This window comes from Pan paniscus, chromosome 23 (genome assembly GCF_029289425.2).
Source record: "Pan paniscus chromosome 23, NHGRI_mPanPan1-v2.0_pri, whole genome shotgun sequence".
Classification (NCBI taxonomy): Eukaryota; Metazoa; Chordata; class Mammalia; order Primates; family Hominidae; genus Pan; species Pan paniscus.
Genome location: NC_085927.1, coordinates 25602736 through 25609382, shown reverse-complemented (window position 1 = coordinate 25609382; position 6647 = coordinate 25602736).

The following is a 6647-nucleotide window of genomic DNA, read 5'->3' as shown; positions in this document are numbered from 1 at the left end:
AGGGCAAAGCAATTGTTCAAGGTTCAGGTCAAAATGAAATTTATTATGTCTTCCCTTTCTATCTAGACACAGTAACAGTCTGATCCCTCTTCCTTTTCCCTACAAAATAGAAATGATTGTTAGCAACAGAAGAAAACTAAAACGAACAACTTATTTTTTAAAAGTAACGTATTGGCTAGGCATAGTGGCTCTTGTCTGTAATCCCAGCATTTTGGCAGGTGGAGGCGGGCAGATCACTTGAGGTCAGGAGTTCGAGATCAGCCTGGTCAACATGGTGAAACCTCACCTCTATTAAAAATACAAAAAATGGGCAGGGCACCGTGGCTCACGCCTATTATTCCAGCACTTTGGGAGGCTGAGGCAGGTGGATCAGGAGGTCAGGAGTTCGAGACCAGCTTGACCAACATGGTGAAACCCTGTCTCTACTAAAAATACAAAAATTGGCCAGGCATGGTGGCACATGCCTGTAATCCCAGCTACTCAAGAGGCTGAGGCAGAAGAATCGCTTGAATCTGGGAGGCAGATAGCTGGGCATGGCAGTGCGTGCCTATAATCCCAACTACTCAGGAGGCTGAGGCAGGAGAATCACTTGAACCTGGGAAGCGGAGGTTGCAGTAAGCGGAGGTTGTGCCATTGTATTCCAGCTTGGGCGACAGAGCAAGACTCTGTCTCCAAAAAAAGAAAAAACACAAAAACAAAAAACAAGCTGGGCATGGCTGGTGTCTGCCTGTGATCCCAGATACTTGGGAGGCTGAGGCAGGAGAATAGCTTGAATCTAGGAGACTGGGGTTGCAGTGAGTCAAGATGGCACCACTGCACTTCAGACTGGGGGACAGAGTTAGGCTCTGTCAAAAAAAAAAAAAAGTGCAGCAGCGTATTATGCTTATGCTTAGGATTTAGGCTGAACTGCCATTCAAAATGTATTGTATCCTTTCACTCTTCCTTTCCTAAGATTCCACATAGATATTGTAGAGAAGTCTAAACTCAACACCATTTGTTTACATTACTAAGGTCTTTAAAATTTTATATAGATTTAAGTATTTACCTTAACCAAAACTAAACGCCTAGAGACTTGTCTCCACAGAAAATGAGCTTAATTCATATTTTTCTCAAACACTTGCCAAAACCTTAAACTTAAACCCATTTTCAATGCAAGTAGTGGCTAACTTTTTTTGTGCATATCTTTTTGCCTTTTTGCCATTTCCTTAGCCAGATTTGCCTATTTATCTTTTTATTTTTGAGATGGAATTTCGCTTGGTCGCCCAGGCTGGAGTGCAATGGCACCTTCTCATCTCACTGCAACCTCAGCCTCCCAGGTTAAAACGAGTCTCCTGCCTCAGCCTCCTGAGTAGCTGGGACTACAAGTGTGCACCACCACGCCCAGCTAATTTTTGTATTTTTAGTAGAGACAGAGTTTCACCATGTTGGCCAGGATGGTCTCGATATCTAGACCTCGTTATCTGCCTGCCTCGGCCTCCCAAACTGCTGAGATTACAAGCCTGAGCCACTGTGCCCATCTGTGCCTATATTTTTAAAAGATCAAAGGTTTGTCTGAAATAAAGAGAAACTACAGGATTTTGTTCTGAGATTCAGTCAAGACCTGGTAAGACAGACAATTTAGAGCAAGCTTTGATCTTATCAATGTTTATATCAGCTGAAAGAAAGACTCGCACACTCAGAGTCTTTCCTAGTGATTAAAGAATTTAATTTTCATTCACAATTCAGAGTAAGGAATTGTTGTAAGAAAATACTGTATTTCAATATAGCATTTTCTCCTTTTTTTGTTGTTTTAATGGCATACTATGCTATGTGTGAGGTCAACATGAAGAGAGACAAAAAGAACAAGTTTATAAATGTGGTTATATTGTCCCCTAACCTAGGAAAAAATGACAATATTGACATTAAAATTTGCATTGTTTGCCTCTGGCTTTCATGGGAATTGTTTTGTTTGTTTGTTTGTTTTTTGTTTTTGTTTTTCACAATTGGTATGCCATTTTTTAATGTTACCTATAACTAGAATTAGAATTGTATAGGAGCTTTTGTTTCTTTTGTTTTGGAGGATGTGATTCTTAAAATGAAATTAATTTTTTTAGAACATAAAATATATCAAGGCAAGGACATTTCTAAGAGTAATACTGGAAAAGAACAGTTAATTGGTGAATTCACCAGTAAGTTTAAGTCAATTTAAAATTAACTTAGCACATTATATGTTCATAGCACTCTGTGGACCAGTAGGGAATACAAAAATGAAAAAAGCCTGACACTGTTTTATCAGTGAAAAGAGACAGGTCATTAACTTACTAAAATGTACAGCAGAGTAATGTATGTGCTAAATTATGACATATACAATAAAGGCTGCCGGAACCAAAGGATATGTCAATGAGTTTCAATAAAGGTTCAGGGACATCTTCAGAGAGGACAGAACAGTGGAATTTTTTAATTTAAATTTTTTGGGGGATGGTAGGAAATTCCTGGTGGCCAGATGGTTTGACTAAATGCATGGTAGTTAGAATCTGTTGACTATATTCATGAGACAATGAATTCCATATGTCTGGGACATTAGGTACTGGTGTGAACATGGAAGAAAAGTGTGGGGGCAAAGGAGAAAAAAGATAAATAGGAATTTCTGTCTACATCATGCCAAGCATTATAATTTTACTTTCTAGACCAAGAAGATATTTTTATGGCTTTTTTTGAGCAGACAAGTGACAAAGTGAGATATTTATGCTTCAGAAAGGTTAGTTGTATCAAAATGTAGAAAATATTTCAAGAAATAAGAAATAAAGACTGTACGGCAAACTTTGAGATATTTTAAAAATAGGCTAAATTAAGAGCCTAAACTAGAAAAATATGTTTCTAAGAGAAATAATGTGTTGGTACTATTAAACATAATAGAGGAAAATTGATGGGAATCAGTGACTAATTAAACATGAGATGTAAGGAAATGAAATAATTTGATAGAATTCTGAGGTTTTAAGCCTGGGTAACTGTGAGAATGGTGATGAATTTCGCAGAGGTAGGAAATGTTGAAGATACAACTGATTTTTGAAGACTAATAATTTTACAGTCATGCACCATGTAAATACATTTCAATAAATGGTGGACCACATATTGGTCCTGTAGGATTGTAATGGAGCTGAAAAATTCCTGTTTCCTAGTGATGTCATTGTCAATGTAATATCATTGCACAATTCATTACTCACATGTCTGTGCTGATGCTGGTGAAAACAGACCTATTGTGCTGCCAGGCCTCTAGCACATATAATTACTTACAGAACATAGTACCTGATAATGATAATAACTGACAATATTACTGGTTTATACATTTACTACTCTATTCTTTTTATCATTTTTTTTTTTTTTTGAGATGGAGTCTCCATCTGTTGCCCAGGCTGGAGTTGTAATGGTGTGATATCGGCTCACTGCAACCTCCACCTCCCGGTTTCAAGTGATTTTTCTGCCTCAGCCTCCCAAGTAACTGGGACTACAGGTGCCCACCACCGCACCTGCCTAATTTTTGTATTTTTAGTAAAAACAGGGTTTCACCATGTTGGCCATGCTGCTCTTGAACTGCTGCCCTCAAGTGATCCTCCCACCTCAGCCTCCCAAATTGCTTGCATTACAGGTATGAGCCACCATGCCTGGCCCTTTTTATCATGTTTTGAGAGGGTACTACTTATTAAAAAAGAAAAAGAAAACTGAACAGTAGAGCAATTTCAGGCAGGTCCTTCAGGAGGTATCCAGAAGGAGGGATTGTTATCATAGGAGATGACAGCTTCATGTGTGTTATTGCCCCAAGGAACTTCCATTGAGACAGAATATGAAGGTGGAAGACAATGATGTTGATGATCCTGACCCTGCATAGGCCTAAACTAATGTGCGTGTTTGTGTTTGTTTTTATAAAAGAGTTAAAAAGTAACACAAAAATTAAAAGTTGGAAAAAGCTTATAGACTTAGATATAAAGAAAATAATATTTTTTAAAGTTGTACAATATGTTTAACTTTTAAGCTAAGAGTTGTGACAAAGGAGCCAAAAGGTTAAAAAAAAGTATATTAAATAAAAAAAATTACAGTAAGCTAAAGCTAATTTATTATTGATAAAAGAAAACAATTTAAAAATAAATTTGGCATAGCTTAAGTGTGCACCCAGTATTGCTAAAGTCTACAACAGTGCCCGTAATGTCCTAGGCCTTCATATTCACTCACCACTCACTCACTTACCCAGAGCAACTTCCAGCTGTGCAAGCTCCTTTCATGGTAAGTGCCCTCTACAAGTGTACCCTTTTTTTTTACTGCAGCTTTTCTATGATAAGATGCAAAATACCTACCACTGTGTTACAGTTGCCTGCAGTATTTAGTACAGTAACATGCTGTACAGATTTGTAGCCTAGGAGCAACAGGCTACATATACTCTACCATATACTCTAGCAGAGTAGTAGGCTATCCCATCTATGTTTGTGTAAGTACACTCTGAGATATTTGCACAATAACAAAACTGCCTAAAGACATATTTCTCCAAATTTATTCCATCATCAAGTGATTCATGCCTGTATGCACACATATGCAGGGGCATGCAGAGAGGGCAATTCCTGTGTCCCAGGCACTGCTTTATGCTTGATAAATATGTTATTCACCCTCACTACAATCTTACCCAGAGACAGGCACCATTATTTTCCCCATTTCACAAATAAATAAACTGAACACAGGTAATTTATGTAACCTGCCTAAGATCACATAACTAGAAAAGAGAGAAAAGAAATTTAAGCTGATTATAAAGCTCTTTCTATTAACAATTATTATATACCTTGTAATGTTATTTCTAGCTTTGATCATTTTATGAAGGAAAATAAAATAGATTAACAAAATTCAAAAATCTTTAACATAAAATTATAAAAGAACTTGATTAACATTATAAAGTGAGGGATAGTCCAGGTGAGGTGGCTCATGCCTGTAATCCCAGCACTTTGGGAGGCTGAGGCAGGTGGATCATGAGGTCAGGAGATTGAGACCATCCTGGCTAACATGGTGAAACTCCATCTCTACTAAATATACAAAAAATTAGCCAGGTGTGGTGGTGGGTGGTGGGCACCTGTAGTCCCAGCTACTTGGGAGGCTGAGGCAGGAGAATTGCTTGAACCTGAGAGGCCAAAGTTGCAGTGAGCCAAGATCCCACCACTGCACTCCAGCCTGGGCGACAGAGCAAGACTCCGTCTCAAAAAAAGAAAAAAAAATTAAAAAAATATTAAAATGAGGGCTAAATGGGGCCGGGCATGGTGGCTGATGCCTGTAATCTCAGCACTTTGGGAGGCCGATGTGGGCGGATTGCCTGAGCTCAGGAGTTTGAGACCAGCCTGGGCAACATGGCAAAACCCCGTCTCCATTAAAAATACAAAAATTAGCTGGGCGTGGTGGTGGGTGCCTGTAACCCCAGCTACCTGGGAGGCTGAGCATGAGAATCACTTGAACCCAGGAGGGAGAGGTCGTAGTGAGTCGAGATCACGCCACTGCACTGACAAAGGAAGACTCTGTTTCAAAAAAAAAAATAAAAAAGAAAGAAAGAAAGTGAGGGATAAATGGAGAGAAAGAAAAACAATCATAGAGATTCCCCTTAAGTTCTACCACTAAAAGCAGACACACACACACACTCACTATAAGAGACAAGGTCAAAAGGGAAATGTCTTTACATATGAAGCCTTCCATTTAGAGCTTAACTATCCCTGGAGGCCACATCTAAGGACAACCCTTTTAAAAAGCCATGGTGTGTAAATGAATATGTATTTTGTGTATATTCAGTATATTCAAGGTAAATAGTTGTTTTTATTAAAATAACAAGGGAAAAATAGTGGACCTTCATCTCTCATGAAAAACATGACAGGATGAACCGTTTAGGTCAAATTTTAAAAGACCAGCTGGGTGCGGTGGCTCACACCTGTAATTCCAACACTTTGGGAGGCCAAGGCGGGCAGACTACCTGAGGTTGTGAGTTTGAGACCAGCCTGACCAACATAGAGAAACCCTGTCTCTACCAAAAATACAAAATTAGCTGGGCGTGGTGGTGCATGCCTGTAATCCCAGCTACTCTGCAGGCTGAGGTAGGAGAGTGGCTTGAACCCGGGAGGTGGAGGAGGTTGCTGTGAGCTGAGATTGCACCACTGCACTCTAGCCTGGGCAACAGAGCAAGACTCCATCTCAAAAAAAATAAATAAATAAAAAATAAAAAAATAAGTATTAGGAAGACCAATTTAATAATAAGGTAAGTTACAAAGAAAATTTGTAGGCCAGGCGTGGTTGCTCAAGCCTGTATCCCAGGACTTTTGGAGGCTGAGGTGGGCAGATCACGAGGTCAGGAGATCCATACCATCCTGGCTAACATGGTGAAACCCCGTCTCTAGTAAAAATACAAAAAATTAGCCAGGTGTGGTGGTGGGTGCCTGTAGTCCCAGCTAATTGGGAGGCTGAGGCAGGAGAATGGCATGAACCCTGGAGGCGGAGCTTGCAGTGAGCCGAGACTGCACCACTGACTCCAGCCTGGGCGACAGAGCGAGACTCCATCTCAAAAAAAAAAAAAGAAAATTTGTGAATTTGTATGCAGTTCACTTGCCTGACCCATAAATAAACATAAATGAGTAAAATGGAAGCTCAGCTTA